The 18,425-nt window shown below is 42.2% G+C and overlaps 1 non-coding gene across 1 annotated transcript; it reads right to left on the bottom strand.

Moving 5' to 3' along the window:
* Positions 1 to 317: 317 nt before the first annotated feature.
* Positions 318 to 423, bottom strand: LOC141645123 (small nucleolar RNA R71). Its single transcript, XR_012544711.1, has one exon. It is a non-coding gene; the product is annotated as a small nucleolar RNA R71 (small nucleolar RNA).
* Between the last annotated feature and the right edge of the window lie 18,002 nt (positions 424 to 18,425).

Here is an 18,425-nt window from a genome sequence, read left to right as displayed (position 1 = left end):
ATCATATATTCCTAAAGGTTTCAATCTCCAGATTGAGGATGGGAATACTTTTGACATCCGTCCGTCCTATATCAATCTGGTGGAGAGAAATCTCTTTAGAGGTGTGGCAGGTGAAGACCCGAGGAAGCATATGGAGGTCTTTACGGACTACTGTTCTACTATCCCCGCCACAAAGGCGGTAACTCAAGACAAGATTAAGGAGGTGCTGTTTCCTTTTTCTTTGACTGACTTGGACCGTACGGCCGCAAGGATCACAGACTGGGAGACCCTTGCTCTTGCTTTTTATAAGAGATATTTCCCTCCGCAGCGCACCAATTAGCTGAGGGCCAAGATCACTAGTTTCAAGCAGGCATCGGATGAAACGTTCTATGAAGCTTGGTGCCGGTTCAAGAGGTTGGTGAGGTCTCTTCCTCACCATGGTTTTGATCTGTGGTTTCTGTCCAATCAGTTCTACAATGGGTTGTACGATGACCACAGAGCCATACTTGATGCTTCATCCAACGGAAGATTTCAAAAGAATACTGACGATGATAAGGGATGGGTGATTATTGAGGAGATGGAGACCCATTGTGCCGAGTATGGGAACCCGAGGGATGGTATTCGAACAGTTCACGCGGTTGATAAGGCAGTCGTGGCTCAGCTGGAAGCCATGAATGCTCGTTTTGATAAATTGAGCATTCTCACTGGAGAGCCTCTCAGACGGTCCATTTGCTTACTAGAGGGGAGACCGTCACATGTGAGAGGTGTGGGAGCAACGACGGTCATCATCATGTTGTTGGCTGTCTTACAGAGAAGGAACAGGTCCTTGCTTTTCAACAATACAGGCAAGGAGGGGGTTCCTATTATAATAACCAAGGGACAGTCCATCCCAATTTGAGGTGGACAAGTCAAAATGTGCTCAATCCTACCCCTCCTCCACAGCAGCAACAACCATATGTCCCTCCTCATGAGGCTCAACAAGGCTTTCAGAAGCCTCCTTCCTTTCCTACACCTAATCAAGGTGCATCATCCTCATGTGGGGTAAGCGAGTTATCTGAGTTGAAGACAATGCTGCAGTCTTTGACAAAGCAATGGCAACTAAGTGACCAACAGAAAGATGTATCCATCAAGTCACTTGAAACTCAAGTTGCCCAGTTAGCCGCGAACCAATCCACGAGGAAGCAGGGCCATTTACCGTCACAAGCTGATAAGAATCCACATAAGACGGTAAATTTAATAAATCTGAGAAGCGGTTGTTCGTATGAGGGACCGGAATTATTGAAATCAGACCCGAGGAAGGTAATTACTGCTGATGAACAGTGTACTGTTGAAGAAAAAAGAGCTGACGACAAAGAAAATACTCGATCTATTGGTTTCAGGTGGTCGATCGAGTGAAAAAGCTGAAGAAAAGACTCGATCGAGTGGAACTTTTACTCGATCGAGTGAACAGGAGAAAAGACAGCTCGATCGAACGAAACAAACAGCTCGATCGAGTGATTTTTTTGAGGATACTACTCGATCGAGTGATATTTTTGCTCGATCGAGTGATGCTGTTATAGAAGACCTCGATCGAGAGCCTGCTAGTGCTCGATCGAGTGGAATATCGCCTGAAAGACCCCGTTTGAGAGTAAAGAAGTCTCGATCGAAGGATGTAGAGCTTGATCCAGCTGACACGTTGGAAGAGAGGATCAAGGGGCTCGAGATACCCATCACGGTACCCTTCCCAAGGCGGCTACAGAACACAAAGGCTAATCAACAGTTCGGCAAATTTGCCGAACTCCTGAAAAGCTTGCAAGTTACGGTTTCGTTCGCCGAATTGATGACACAGGTACCCTCTTACCTTAAATTTATGAAAGAAATTTTATCACGTAAGAGGCACATTAACGATCATGAGATGGTAGCTTTGACCGAGGTAGGGACGGCCCTAGTTCAGAATAAGTTACCTCCCAAACAGTCAGACCCGGATAGTTTCTCGATTCCGTGTCACATTGGTACCCACTTAATTGATAACGCGTTATGCGATCTTGGCGTTAGCGTGAGTGTCTTACCGCTGTCTCTTGCTAAGAGACTTGGTTTGACCAAGTTTAATTGCACAAATATGACTGTTCAGATGGCCGACTGTAGTATATCGCGGTCGTTAGATGTCATAGAGTTTATTTTGTTGTACTTGACATCCCCGAGGACACACATACCCCTATCATTTTAGGGAGACCATTTTTATTTACTACCCGTGCAGTGATAGACGTCGGGGGCAAGACATTGACTTTTCAGGTTGGGGACGAGGAATTGATATTCCATTAGTCTAAGTTCCGAAGGGCTCCCATGCAAGCTCAAACTTGCAATGCCCTCTCTTCTACTGACCCTCCTATTGACACTCCAAATGAAGATTTGGAATATTGTGCTGCTATCGTGACCCCTCCGCCTCAGATTGAGAGCAAAAAGGAGGAAAGTACGTCTGTTTTCCTTGCTGCAGGTACAGATGAAAATATTGAAGGAGATGTCAATGATTATTGTGCAATTAATGTCAGTCAAAGTGGGAGTGATGACGCTAAAGCTGGTAAGAAAGGAGTAAGGACGAGGAAAGTTTGCGCGTATGTGGACGTCAACTATTCTCCTCCTAATGATTCAAGTTCAAGCTCGTGGAGAATGAAGAGGACGGTTAATGTTACTGAGGTGACGTCCTCCGGTCGGGGAGCCCTCCGATTTCTTTGAATTGCTTTGAGAAGTGAGCGGGGAAATGCCCCGAGTAACAAATTGTATAAACAATTTTTAATTTCCGTCGGATTTGTTTATTGCATTTAATTAGGACAATTAGAATTTTGACATTTTTAGAGTAGTTTAGAAGACTATAGACTGTCACTATTCATATTTGGTATTTTGGGATATTTTTGCGAGTGTTTTTATGCAGGTTTGGGGAATTATACGCAAATTCAAAGGCTTACACGAGGAAAAGAGCTCGATCGAGTACTTTTTGTACTCGATCGAGTGAAAATTGATCGATCGAATGGTTCCATAGTACTTGATCGACAGAAGCTAATTATGGGAGTCCTCGATCGAGTGAACTTTTACTCGATCGAGTAGATGGAATCCAGAACTCCTCGATCGAGTGATTCAAAACTACTCGATCAAGTGATTTTGCAATTCATTCGCAGGAAGTCTCTTTAACTCCCTTCTTTCCTCCTTTATTCTAATTACTCTTTCATTTTTCAGTTTGCCTTCACCTTATTTGCGAAAAAATCCCCAATTTCTCCATTTTTATTACCCTTATACCAAATCCGCCACCTACAGTTTCTTCATTGCCAATTAATCGTCCATTGCCCTCTATTTTCCCCTTGATTCTTGTTGTTTTACGCGGTCAATTAGAGGAGTTAGGGTTTGCGATTTTTCAATCAAAAATCGCCTTTCTTGCTTGTTTTGTTGATTAATTGCTCAATTTGTAGGTTTCTCATCATCAAGTAAGTAATTCCAATACTTCTTTGCATTTTAATTTCATTAATTTTGCTTTTTATGAAGTGAATTAGGAATTAGGGTTTCGAAATTCCTTATTGGGTCGAATTTTTCGACTATAATTGTGATTCTTTGCCCAATTTGCCTTACTTGATGATTAATTCCCTTACCTCATTGATTTTCACATGTTTACTTCGAATTTTATGGGAAATTTGTGATTAGGGTTCTTGTCAGTCGGAATTTTTGACTGTGAATTGGGTTTTTCTTGCTGCCATATGCTTATTTGCTTCATTTGTTGCTTAATTTGCTGCATTTGTCATCTGCTACCCTTCCCTTATCGCTGATTACCTGCTTCATTCAAATTATTGAGGAGAATTTTGGGAAATATAGGGCTGCCAGTCGAAAACTTCGACTGTTTAGGGAAATTCTCTGCTTTTTTCATGCTGTTTTCTTATCAGTTTCCCCTGCCCTATTTGACTAGGATGGACTCTAGCTCCATGCCTTCTATGAGCTCTGATGCCAGTCCGTCCTTGTCTTTGTCTGAGACGGTAGTCCCTGCTGCTACTACCGTTTCCGCACCTACTAGTACCCCGGTGTTCTTAGTTTCTGCTGCTGGTACTGTTTTCACTCCTGCTAGCACTGCTTCTAGCTCCATTTCAGCCACGCTGCTAGCACTGCTGCTAGCCTTTCTTCCTCAGTGGCGGTCTCTGCTGCGTCCATTGATGCAACTTCACTTTCACCTGCAGCCGCAACTGCTTTCAGAGCGGCCCTAATACCTCGTACTGTCAGTGGACGGTCTTCTGCTTCAGGTTCTAGAGGCCGGGGTCGTGGTCGTGGTCGTGCTACGCCTGCTCCTAGCGTCTCTGCTGGCGCGGTCACGATTCGAGTGGACAACACCCTCGACTCCCACCCTGAGTACCCGCAGGTAATTTTTGTTAATGGTGTACATCGTTCTTGATTTTATAACTTAGTTGACTGCGAGTTTATCCCTACGCGTTTTCTTTGCCGTACGTCACTTGAGAGGCTCGGTTTCTATGAGCCTGTTTGTGAGCTTTTACGGGGCACGGGGATGGCCGGACTCATCACTATGAGCGGCCACACCTTTCGGGAGCTGAGTCTCGAGTTCTTCAGCTCCTTCACCTTCTCCTCCGGGGCACACGATGCTGCCCCCACTAGCCTTTCTGTGTCTTTCTGGTTGTTCAACCGGACTTTTTCGATGACATTGGAGGAGTTTGGTACTAGACTCGGACTTTCCTTTACGGGCGCCACTGTTGCCCCTAGGAAGGTCATTCGTCAGCTTTGGCGGACCTTGGCCCAGACCACCTTTCCCGAGTGAAAGCTCGCTCAGGCCCACCTTCCCCCTGCCCGTTACTTTCTTAGACTGATGGGGAGCACTATTTTTGGCCGACAGGAGCCAAACAACATCAACAACAACGAGCTCTCCATCTTAGGCGATTACCTGAACATCGACTGCGAGGGTCCCTTTACCCTCAACATTGCATATTTGACTGCCCATTACTTCCAGGCTCAGGGAGAGAAGATCACGGGCACCATCGTCTGCGGTAGCATAGCCACCATTCTTGCCCGCTCTCTCCTCCAGGCCTTGCCTCGTGACCTGCCGTACATCGAGGGAGATAGGTACCTGAGCCTAGCGTCTATGCACTCTCAGACCTGGCTGACTTCTGACTACCGGACTTGGAAGATAGACGGTTCCTTGTCCGTGGACTTACCTTGCACCACTCACCCTCGTCTAGTCCCTTTGCCTACTATTGCACGGGGCGCCCGACCACCACCTCTACCCGAGTACCACCTACCGATCCGCCCAGCTACTACCTTACCCGCCGCTAAGAAGCGGCGTAGACTTGAGACCGGAGAGGGATCCGCACCTTCCACGGGTGGCCAGACTTCCACGGCCACACCTACCCCGATCCCTACTCCTACTCCTACTCCTACTCCTACTCCTACTCCTGCACCTGCTGACCAGACACAGACACAGCCGGTCCTACCGGCTAATTTTGTACCTCCTCCACCCTTTAAGGCATCCTCGGTCATGGACCAAGGGCGCCGTGACGGTTTGTTGATCGAGATTGTAGAGATACAAGCTCATATGGAGTGGGACATAGCTTTGACTTTGTTCCCTCTATACGAGTATCACATGAGGCGACACCGTCCGATCCCAGAGGGCTGGCCACACCCTTTCTTTTACCGGTACCCAGCTGAGGGGTACCCGGAGCCTGCTAGCGAGGAGGAGGAGGACGAGGACCCGGCAGCGGCGGCGGAGAGAGCTCGAGCTGAGCAGAGGAGGAGGAGAGAGCAGGAGGTGGACCCGGACTACACCATGACGGTGGAGGACGTGACGGAGGAGGCTAACGAGTAGCTGCTGGTCTACTCACTTCCCCAGTTTTCAGGCTGGTTTGGGGAAGTTCGTATTTTGTATGTCTATTCTCGCTCTTTTATTTATTTTGTCTCCTTTTTATTTTATTATTTTTCATTCTTTATTGGTTTTATATTCCCGTTCCCCTGTATATATCTGCTGGTGTATGCTGGAGGACAACGAGGGCGTTGTCCGTTTTGGTTTGGGGAGGGTATTGCATCCTCTTGAGTCTGCATTTGCATTTGTTTTGCATTCACGTTTATATTTTCAGCTTGCATTGTTTATTTATTTCGTTAAAATTCAAAAACCAAAAAAACAAATTAAAATTTTTCAAATAAATTCAAAAAAATATATTCACGTTTATTTTGCATATAGGTTGAGTCGGAACGGTTGATTTCCGTGATGATATTACACTATAACTTGTCATTTTACTTGAGCCATGTACTTCTATTGATAGTTATTAGCTTTGTCATACGCATAGTCTACTAGTTTTTGTTCAAATATAGCTGACTGTTTAGACTTGACCTGATAAATCGGCAACCTACTTTACAATTTATGAGATTTAGAGCCCATAACTGGTGACATTCATGACCAGTTCATTAGGAATTGAGAGTAGTACTCCTTGCATAGCATGTTCATCATTTTTGCACTTTTATGACATTCGATTTTTTGTCAAATGCACACATTCGGGTTTGTGGTCGGTGTCACATGCAGGGAGGTGCTTGCAAATTTTCCCCTTTTCTTATATTTTTCACTCATTTAGCTCCACTTAAGCCAAAACTTGCCTTTTTGACCCATTAGCTACATCCCAAACTGAGCCTGCCTAGTGAAGCTAGTTTAGTATGTCTTTTGTGGTATGATTTTCCGTCTGTAGTTTGGCCCGTATCATTTTGTTTGGAGTTGTTGTAAATAATGGAAAGAGAAAAAGAAAAAAAAAAGAAAAAAAAGAAAGGAAAAACGTGAATGAAAAAAAAAGAGAAGAAAAATGAATGATTCACGTATGTCAGAAAATGAAAAAAAAAGTTGAAAAAATATTTGATTTGTATTAGTTGATTCATTTAGACGGTATTAAAAAAAGGAAGTTTGTGACCGTCTAACTCCTCCGTTGTTATCCCATGTTTTTGAGGAGATAGTGTATGTGATTAGTGGGTTGTGTGCCGAATGAAGGGCACTTGTACTTTATTTTTTCCAGTCATTTGAGATTGGGACGGTCTTATATGGTCCTGTTTAGGAACTAGCTTGGCGCTTTTACCTCCACATTTCCATAACTTGTTTTTCCTTTTCTCACCTGAACCTCACTATTCCCATATCATTTGTAAGCCCTCGGCTGTGACGGACATTATTGGTTGGAGTGTGTGCATTAGTACTTGAATTGTCTTTCATTTTTGTTGCATGCATGCTATGTAGGTCGCAGTTAGGTGAGTGACTGTTTCTCTTTCTCTCTTTCACATTTATTATTCACCCTTTGCTTCATGAGAGAAGAGTGACCACGTGAGAGTCCGATTTTGTTGGTCTCGCAAGGTCAATAGGTCGGCTATATTTCTAAACAATTTATAACTCGTTTGTGTATTAACTGCATAGCTGTAACTGTTAATTTTTGTTGCATTAAATTGGTTCAAGTAGACAAGTTAAGCTAGCTCTGAGTTTTCATTTCCGTTCCATTAGTTTCATTTTAGTTTACCCGAGGACGAGTAAAGGTTCGGTTTGGGGAGATTTGATACGTGCATTTTGTATAGTCTTTCTAGCCTGTTTTAGCATGTATTTCCATGTACTTTTGTACTGTTTATATTGCATTATGCCCCGAATTGGCTACTTTGGTTCGTTTTGTCCGTTTTGTAGAAATGAACGTGAAAGTAGTGGAATCGTACCATTTTCATCCTACTTTGCATACATTTTGAGGAGACGGGATTTTCAGAGTGAGATCTTGCATTGGGATGCGTGAAGGCACGGTCTACGAAGCAGTCGGTTACGAGTTGAAGCTGTTTTGGAGGAAGAACACTCGATCGAGCCCTTTTATTGGTTGATCGAGTGGTTTCTATGGCTGAGGGTGGTCGATCGAGTTGTTTGTTTACTCGATCGACAAGGCTGAAATTGAAGGTTACTCGTTCGAGTACTATTTCTACTCGATCGAGTAGATTTCCTGGAGAAGTACTCGATCGAGCTGTTTCAAACTGCTCGATCGAGTGATTTTGTCTTTCATGGGCTTTAATTAGCCCGTGAACTTATAATTAGCTTATGGACTTAGCATTTTTCTATTTAAACGCTCGTTAACTAGGTCATTAGGCATCTATTCTATCTAATAATCTTTTCATTTATCATTTTTACACTACACTTGACTGCGTTGCTTTTCCTCTTTACTGTAACTTTTGCTTTCGGATTTTCTCGCTCGGTTTTAGTTGTTCTTTACGCCGGATTCTTGCGATTGTAATCTCTACTCTCTTTTAATCTTAATTCTTCATTTTGTCTACTTTAATTACTTGTTTTGTCCTTTCTTAATTTCTGCCCTAATCCTTATTTATGCAATTTCATTGTTATTTCATTATGTTTAATGTTAGTTATTTCATTGTTATTAGTTTTGACAATATTAATAGCATGAGTAGTTAAATCATTTCATGTTGGGACGAGGGAATCTACGGTAGAAATGTGACGATGTAGTGAGTAGGTTAGATGAATTATTTGTGAGATTCTGTCCCCATGGCAATATAACTGTATTTACCGACTTAGTTGAGTGCACGCTTCTGAGTCACCTTTTAATCTGGTTAAATCTAATCCTGGATCGGAAGATTGGACTAAATGGACCTGCTATGAACAGTAGACTACCCTGACGAGGACGAAAGTTAAGTTAGTGGAAATCTAGGATAGAAAGTGGACCGGAAGGACCTTTCAACATCCGTCTCACAATGAGTTATCTAGGCTATTTGCAGTTGAGTCATTAGACTATCGTAGTGAACCGAAATCCCGACATGTTCCCTCTTTATTGATATTCTTATTCTCGTTTTCTGCCCTTTTACTGCTCTTATTTATTTCTCTCCCCCTTAGCCTTTACTAGATTAGAAAACCAAATTTACAACCCCCATTAGTGACCAAATAGACGGACTCTTTACAGATATCTTGCCTCCCTGAGGAGATCGACCTGACTTCCCTAGCTATATAGTTAGTTTAGTTAGTTATTTTTGATAGGTATACGACTGCCCTGTCAAGAAGGTTCCTGCTGAAGTTGAGAAGGTTCCAGATGTTGTCCCCGAGGATGAAGTGGTGGAGGTGGTCGCTGCCCCAGAGATTTTATCCATGTTATATAAAGGGGTTGAATATACTCCTGTTAAGGCTTTGACAGCTTCTTTCCACGAAGCCAATCAGTTGAAACCAACCTTTGAGCATTATTTGAAAGGTAGAGGCCTCATTCCTAGTGAGGCTGAGGTTTGGATCCCTGAGAGTGGTCCAGTCAGGGCTAATTGGGGTAGTCCAGGCTGGTTCTGTATTTTTGAATGGGCATTCAGGGGTGGATGATAGCTTCCTCTTTCTTCTCTTATGGCTGAGGTGATCAGGGCTATCAGGGTTCCTTCATTTCAACTCATGCCAATGGTTTGGAGGATTGTTCATTCAGTTGAGCAGTTGTGTTCTAAACATAAGTTGGTTATTACCCTGGACGACTTCAAGAATGTCTACCACTTGAAGAATCATTCTACTAGTCGGTTCAATCTTCGAGTCAGGTAAAAAATGGCTCACCTTATTACTAACTTTGATTCAGGAGATGATACGTGTTGGGCTCAAACTTATATGTTTATCAAGGCTGATTCTATTGCCCCTGACCTGGATTATCTCAATTATCCGGCTGTTGAAGGAGGTAACTTTCTTTTCTATTGTATTTTTATTTGACAGTGATATATTTTGGGAAATCTACTTACTTGCTTTTGTTTCTTGTAGTAAATGACTGGGTGAATAATCCTTATGCTGAGGGGTCGGCTGACCGGATAACACCTTTTATGGCGTTGCCTGAAGAGGAGAGGGCATGGCCTGCCTGTCTGAGGCAAACACCTATGCCTCATTTCAAGAAGGTCAAATTGAGTACTTATAAGCCAGTGAAAAGTGCTAAAGCGTCAGGGGCTTCTTCGTCAGGGAGTAAGTTTTGCTTTCTTTTGTTTTGTTGATTCCTGTTTTGGACATGTGTTTATATTGCTGATTTAGAGCCTCGTCGTGCAGCCACCATGGCTTATGCTAGGATTGCTAGTTTTGGTTTGTCCTTGGTGAAGGTAGGGGTTTCCAAAATCACAGGGGAGAAGTCTAAGAGTAGTGAGGCCACAGGGAGTGATAGTGCTGTATAGATTCAGGAGCCTGTGCAGGAAGTCCAGTTGGTGTCCCCTGAGAAGGTTATAGATGAGGGTGGTCGTCCTGAGAAGAGGAAAAGAGTAGATGAATCATTAGGAGGGGTTCATGAGGTCAGGGAGGGGGGGGGGGGGGGGGGGGTTAGGGCTCGGTTGGATGAGGTTCAATTTGCTAAGGAACAAATCCAGGCCCAGGCTTTTATGGTTGACGATCCTTATTACCAGTATCAGGCAGAGGATTCTTCTGCCCGTGCCTTGGTTGCTATGTATCGTACTAGGGATAATGCCGCCAACCTGATCACCATGCTTCAGGAGGTATTTTTTGTCTAATTTTGTCTGGGTGTTTGTGTGTGTTTATTTGTTTTTGTTTTGTGGCTTAGATGGGTATGTTTTCTTTGCTAGAATGTCAATGATATACTGATGGGTGCCTGTCAACTGGATTCTCTCCATAGCCTAAAAACTACCCTGGATTCGGAGGTACAGATTTTGAAGAAAGATACCGCAAATTTTAAGTCTGAATTGGAAGTGTCAAAAGCTGAGAATTATTCGTTAAAGGAGGATAATGAGGCAGGGAAGGCTCGGTTGGTGGTAGAGTCTTCTAAGCTGAAATCTGCTCAGGATGCCCTGAAAGCTCTTCAGACCAAGTTTAATACCGTTCAGGAAGAGTTGAAGGCCGAGCGAGCTATGCGGGGAGCGATTGAAGGTGAATGAAGAATTGGGTGTTGAAAGGGATCTGGTACAGGCCAGGTATAACGATGCTGCAACTTACTTCTTTGGCAGGGGTCGAGTGGATGCCATGAAGGAGCCTGTTGAAGTTAGGCCTTTTTGGAATCCTGACCAGGAATTGGCTAATCTCAACACTACTTATCCTGAGCTTTGCAAGCTATATGCTGATGAGGAAGTGGACTCTCCACAATCCAAGGAAAAAAGTGGTGATGCTGAAGAGGAAGGGGGTGAGGACGAAGAGGAAGAGGAGGCTGCTGATGAGGGAATTAGTTCTGCTACAGCTTCCAAGGCAGGCTGATTTTTTTTTTTGTGATGTTTTAGTTTGTGTGGTTTTGACCTATCCAGGGAAGGATGTTCCCTGGACAAACAGTTAATTTTTGGTTTGTTTTTGGAGGTTTGTTTTGTCTTGCCCCAGGAGGGATGTATCCCTGGGTAAACATTTTGTTTTGGTATAAGTATATCATCTTTTTCCCTTGATTTCCTTGACTGGCTTGATTTGTACCTGTAAATAATTCATTTGACGTTTTTCTGTTAGAATAATGCTTGTCAAGAGGGCTTATGGCCCTCATTCCGTTTTTGGGAAATGATGGCTCTGTTGCCTGTGAGGAGGGCTTTTTCTGTGAGGAGGGTGGTTGCCAGTCAGAAGAGCTTATGACCCTCAGCCTGTCAGGAGGGCTTATCTGGGCAAGTAGTCTGGTCTATTCCACCATTGTACTTGTTTTCTATGTACTGAGCTCAGTTTTGTTTTTAGGTCGGGCAGGCAGGCCGCAGGTGCCCAATTTTATTGTAGAGCATTTCAGGAATGCTTTTCAGGTTGGGTGGACTGACCCTCAATCCTGAATATTTGTTTAAGCCTAAGTGCAGTATGTAGCTAATGAAAAGAAGGCATAAAACAAGTTTTCAGGATTTAATATAATTGAGATTCAAATAAGCATACTAGGCAGAGCTAAAAATAACAGGCATTTTTTCAGGCAAATTGGCAAATAGCAGAAAGGCATATTTTGTAGGGGATTTTCTATAATATTTGTTTTGGCAGGGATTTTACTAAATAAGAGTACCCTGCCAGGGGTTTTAGAGTAGGGTGATCTAACTCAAATAACTCGCCTGACTAGTATTGCTAAGTAAGTAAATGAATAAGAAATAAAGACACAAAGAATTTATACGTGGAAAAATCCTGGGAATAAGGGAAAAAACCACGGGCACCAAGCCAGGAGTGATTGTTACTATGATTTTGATAACCTGACAGAGTATTTGCTTATCAGGCGTGACAAGCAAGAATAATGCTTAAGAGTACAAGAGTAGAAGTGAGAATGAGAGAGTGTTCGATGTCCCCTTCGTTTTCCATCTCCTCTTCAATTTATATTAGTTTCCCAAGTCCTTGTTTTCTGCCGTTTCAGGGTTTCCTGGTAAATAGGACTTGTGCCCTATTTACCCGGAGGTGGTTGATGGCTCTTTAGCCGCTTTCTTTGACTAATCCCTATATTTCTTCCTTCTGAATTAGTCTTCCTTATTTGTAGGGAGTATATTAAAACGACTTGGTTGCTGCCTGTTCTACCTGTGCAATGTTTTCCTTGTGCCTGACGTGTTTTCTTTTCAGGCTAGTGCTTAGTTATTGCCTGTCTTCTATCAACTCCTGCTTGATGCTTGTCCATATTTAATTAATGTCTGGTTTCAGGTGTCCTTTGCTTGAAGCTTGGTTTTTGGTTATTGCCTGGCCTCTGTTAGGTCAGGCAGGGAAATTCTGGGCCCAACAATTGTCCCTTATCTGCTTATTCCATTATTGGGTCTGGCCAGGAATAAGGAGATAAAAATTTGGGCCAGGCAAATAATTGTGCAGGGATCTTTTCTTCGGATTAGAGGTTGTGTTTGATTCAGCTTCTTGTAACGGCTAATTGTCATAAATAAGGTAGGTTCACAAAACCCTAGGAGAGTCATGATTAACCTTAACCACTTGCTTTCCTAGCCGTTTTGTTTTTGCGGCTTTAAATACTTTACCTTGCAGCGTTTTGTTTTCATATTCCAATCTTCAATTTTCTTCTTTCTCTTTCTAGAATTCCCTCTTTGCAAAAAATCAAACTTTGGTAAAAAATAAAATATGGCTGGTGGTAGAAGAAAGACGACAGCTTCCAAGGCTTCACGAGGGTGAGAAAGTTCTGTTGAGGTTGAAATGGTTCTTCTTTGAGGTTGAGAAGGTTCCAGATGTTATTCCTGAGGATGATGTGGTGGAAGTTGTTGCTGCCCCAGAGATTCTATCCATGTCATATAAGGGAGTTGAATATACTCCTGTTAAGGCATTGGCAGCCTCTTTTCATGAAGCCAATCAGCTAAAACCAACCTTTGAGCATTATATAAAGGGTAGGGGCCTCATTCCTAGTGGGGCTGAAGTTTGGATCCCTGAGAGTGGTCCGGTCAGGGCTAATTGGGGTAGTCCAGGCTGGTTTTGTATCTTTGAATGGGCGTTCAGGGGTGGATGTCAGCTTCCCCTTTCTCCTTTTATGACTGAGGTGATCAGGGCCATTAGGGTTCCCCCGTTTCAACTCATGCCAATGGTCTGGAAGATCGTTCATTCAGTTGAGCACCTGTGTTCTAAGCATAAGTTGGTTATTACCCTGGATGACTTCAAGAATGTCTATCACCTGAAGAGTCATTCTGCTGGACGGTTTAACCTTCGAGTCAGGTCGAAGATGGCTCACCTGATTACCAACTTTGATTCAGAGGATGACAAGGGATGGGCTCAAACCTATATGTTTATCAAGGCTGATTCAATTGCCCCTGACTTGAACTATCTCAATTATCCAGCTGTTGAAGGAGGTAACTTTCTTTTCTATTGTATTTTGGTTTGGCAATGATATATTTTGGGAAATTTACTTACTTTGCCTTTGTTTCTTGTAGTAAATGACTGGGTGAATAATCCTGATGCTGAGGGGTCGGCTGACCGAATAATAGCATTAATGGCGTTGCCTGAAGAGAAGAGGGCGTGGCCTGCCTATCTGGGGCAAGCCTCTACGCCTCGTTTTATGAAGGCCAAATTGAGTACGTATAAGCCAGTAAAGAGTGCTAAGGCTTTGGGAGCTTCTTCGTCAGGGAGTAAGTTTTTGCTTTCTTTTGTCTTACTGTTTCCTGTGTTGGACATGTGTTTATATTGCTGATTTAGGGCCTTGTCGTGCAGCCACCAGGGCTTCTGCTAGTATTACTAGCTTTGGTTTGTCCTTGGTGAAGGCAGGGGTTTTCCAGATCACAGGGGAGAAGTCTAAGAGTAGTGAGGCCACATGGAGTGATAGTCTTTGTTCGATTCGGGAGCCTGTGCAGGGGAGTTTCGATTGGTGTCGCTTTGAGAAGGTTGTGGATGAGAGTGATCGTCCTGAGAAGAGGAAAAGAGTAGATGAATCTTCAGGAGGGGTTCATGAGGTCAGGGGGGTTAGGGCTCGGCTGGATGAGGTTCAATTAGCTAAAGAACAAATCCAGGCCCAGGCTTTTATGGTTTATGACCCTTATTATCAGTATCAGGCAGAGGATTCTTCTGCCCGTGCTTTGGCTGCTATGTATCATACTAGGGACTATGCTGCCAATCTGATCACCATGCTTCAGGAGGTATATATTTTGTCTAACTTTGTGTGGGTGTTTTAATGTGTTTATTTGTTTTTGTTTTGTGGCTTAGATGGGTATATTTTCTTTGTTAGAATGTAAATGACATGCTGAGGAGCGCCTGTCAATTGGATTCAGTCCACAGCCTGAAAAATACCCTAGATTGGGAGGTACAGATTTTGAAAAAAGATACTGCAAAGTTTAAGGCTGAGTTGGAGGTGTCTAAGGCCGAGAATCATTCTTTAAAGGAGGGTAATGAGGCGGGTGGTCGTATTATTTCGGAGCTATATTCTATTTTTTGGAACAATTGTCGTTGGAAGCACCTAGACCAAAACACAATTTATAACTTCACAAACAACTCTACAATTAGTAAAGAGGCAAGTAAATGTCAGATCCCAAGGGACGAGAATTGAGATGAGATTTCTATTGAAACTAGTGGTGTCTTAGAGGTGTCACAATTTAGATTGATGTAGAAGGTCACTAACTAAATAACAATGAAAATAAATAAGCAAGATAAATTGAAAGGGTTGTAAACAATTGATAAAAAGCACTAGGGTATCATGGGGTCATAGGGGAATCATAGGAATTGACCATACAAACATGTTCTCAAATTATAAGCAAGCAATAATTGTTGTGATGGATTGAGTTGGGTTATATCTTACAATCCTAGGAAAGTTTGGGTCCCGGAGCTGAATCGATTAGATTGTACAACACCTACAAGTCGACTTAGTCTTTCCTACTCAACAACATGCATGGTCTAATGAGACTCGAGTTGGTTTATGTCTTACAAGTCTCATTGAAAAGATAGGTGATGGGTAAAAAATGCAAGGATTCATAGGCTCACATTTCATCAAACATAACATGTGCATGAGTTGAGATCAAAACAAGCAAGCAAATAAACCATGAAAGCATATTAATTTAAGCATGAATCATTCCCCATGTTGGTTTCCCCTAATTACCCATTAACCCTAGCTAGGTCACTACTCACTCATTATCATGTTGATCATGCTAGCAAGGTTGTCAATCATACCAACAAAATGAAACATGATGAACAAATGAAAGTAATTAACAATAATTAAAAAGGGATTAAGAGAATTATACCTACTAATGATTCCAATAATAAAGCAAAGAATAAAAGAAGTACTTGATGCTTGATTGAGAGGTTGTCAATCTCCCAATAATAACCCAAATAATCTTCAATTACCCAAAATAAAGGATGAACAAAAGAGAGATTAAGGAAATAAAACTTGTATTAAAACTTGATTAATTGTTGATTACAATACTAAAGATAGATTTGATTGATATAAACTACTCTAATAATTGATAAGAAGAACATGCTCTTCTAATTAGACTAATGGGGTATTTATAGTGAAAATTAGGTGGATGCATTAGGGTTAACTAAGGGCTAAACTAGTAATTACACTTTTTAGATTGAGCAGGGAGACGCCGGTATTTTTCGAAGGAAGGGCTTCTTTCTTTGAAGTTTGAAGAAACGGATTTGTGCTGGACTGGAATCCGTGCGTCTTAGGCACGGGACGGGCGGATTCAGGAGCCTCTGCCCGGGCGTCTTCAAGGGAATCCGGGCGTCTTCGGGCTTCTTTGCCGGGCGTCTTTGAAGGAAAACGCACGGATTGTGCTGTGGAGGACGGGCGTCTTCCAGTCAATCCGCACGGGTTGCTGGACACCTTCATTTCTTTCTTTTTTTCTTCCTTTCCTTCATAAAATCCTTGGGGATTTCCTTAGGGATGCAAGGATCCTTTCTCGTCATTGCCCAACTACTATAATATGTACAAAGGCCTTCTAATCTTGTCTCTCCTTGATGCTTGGTCATTGAATTCAATCAATTTAGTCTCGTTTTGCCATAAAAATGCAAGATTTGCACTCCTTTCCTACCAAGGGATCAAAATCTCAAAGAATATGCAAAACAAAGAACTAAAGATAATAAATGACCCAAATATGCACTAAAAAGCATGGGAACAAGGCTAATTCGGGGGCTAAATATGCGCTAATTATGGTCACATCAAATATCCCCAAACCGAACCTTTGCTCGTCCCGAGTAAAGAGGTGACAAAGACTAGGACCATTATTTAAACTAACCTAATAACATAGTCGATATGAGACAATTAGCGGGTCTCACTCCGCCCCTTCAACTCACAACAAGACAACCATGAGGTAGGATGCCTTCTTGCAAGGCAAGGTGGGTCTTGCCAAAATGGCGACACATCCAAACATTAAGCACACAAAATCAAATAATGGATGCATCTACAAAAGGAATAGCCACTTCCTCATCGAGTGGCGGAGGCAACTAAGAGAGAATAAATTTAAGAGCATATAATCCTTCACAAATACTAGTTCAACAAATTACTAAGGCTAAGAGGATGACACTAAATCACCTCCCAATGGTGTTAAACTAGACTACTTTCGCCCTCAATTTCCAAATGCTTTCGTCAAGAGCGATCGGATGGTGGTGGAATGATGATCCCTATGATGCTAGTAGCACATGACATGACAAGTCTCGAATTCTCTACAAAAGTAAAGGTCATGGATCGTCCCAAGCTCGACAAAGTGGCTTGACAAAAAGGCTTTTTGGGAATGAAATGCTCAAATCGTTATAAACAAAGGGTGGATATGACTAGTATTCAAAATTTGACCTCATTCAACTTTCACATTTCAAAAATTAGAGATGGGGTTTGTCCCTTCCGGGCTAATGTCCTTTGCTTTCCCCAATCGCTTATTAGGCAACCGGTTAACCTCTAGACAATAGCTTTTCGGGGTGATAGTCACTCTGTCTCTGGGCGGTCGAATTCACAACCGTGTGGAGGCCCAATTCAATGGATCCCTCTCCAAAGCACATCGAAGTGGTACGCCTCCATCAAAACAACTAAAATTTCTCAACATTTCAACATTTCATAACATTTGAGGTTTCCTTGGCAATAAATTACTTCCACATAACAAAATTTTCGAAATGAGCACTTCAAAATTATTGATAGAAAGTATTTTTGGGTTGCCTTACCACAAGGTCAATCAAGGTCACCTAGACAAGTTAACCAAGTCCACATCGCATCACGGGGTTGGAATAGGTGACTCACATGCAAACCCTTGACTAGGCTTTGGGTCATGGGTCAAAAGACACTAGTATGACACAACCTAGGGTGTTTTACAACCATTCTAGTAGGCAAAGTCTTAAGTTGAAAAAGTATTTGTAATGGCTTAGTTGCTCTTGTTAAAGTTCTCAATTAGGCACTTTTCAAAATAAATTTCATCTAAATGCAACTATATGCCATGATGCAACTATTATATACATCTAATGCAAGTGATTCTATCAACTAATATGACATATAAACTAAATGCAAGTCCTAAGTTCACATTGTTATACCGCATCAATCAAAATAAAGCCACATAGTCATTAACATAAAGAGGAAAAAGGAGATTGGAAAGATCATACCATGCGGTCTTCATGATCCTCATGTCTCGGATGTGGCGTAGTCAATCAATGTGAACAAGGATAGAACAAACAATATATACAATATATACATAACTACACTACAAAAGAAATAAACTTGTTTTTGGGTTTTTCAATTTTCAAATTTTTATGGTTTTTCGAATAAAAGTTAAGTTAGAATTCCCTATCCCCACACTAATATGGGCATTGTCCTCAATGGCCAAAATGATGGGAAATTATGCAAACATGATGCATGATTTCTACACTAAATGCAAGCTACACTAATCTACACTACATGATGCATGGTTTTTGTTTATGACGGAGAGGATAATTTAGATTACCTCTCGTTGTGTATGCATTAACTTCCCTAAACCGATCTAGACATTATTGATAATGTCCTAAGGTTGGGTGTAGTTCATGCACACACTATGCAATGCATGAAACTAATTTTGTCATTTTGGATTTTGAAAGGTGACCTCAATGGGGTCGAGGTGTTAGTCCTCAATGGTGCTAGGACTACTCCAACAATGATCAAGATAAATAAATATAC

Source organism: Silene latifolia, chromosome 2 (assembly GCF_048544455.1).
Source record: "Silene latifolia isolate original U9 population chromosome 2, ASM4854445v1, whole genome shotgun sequence".
Taxonomy (NCBI): domain Eukaryota; kingdom Viridiplantae; phylum Streptophyta; class Magnoliopsida; order Caryophyllales; family Caryophyllaceae; genus Silene; species Silene latifolia.
The sequence above is the reverse complement of the archived record's forward strand: the minus strand, read 5'-3'. Positions and strand labels throughout refer to the sequence as shown.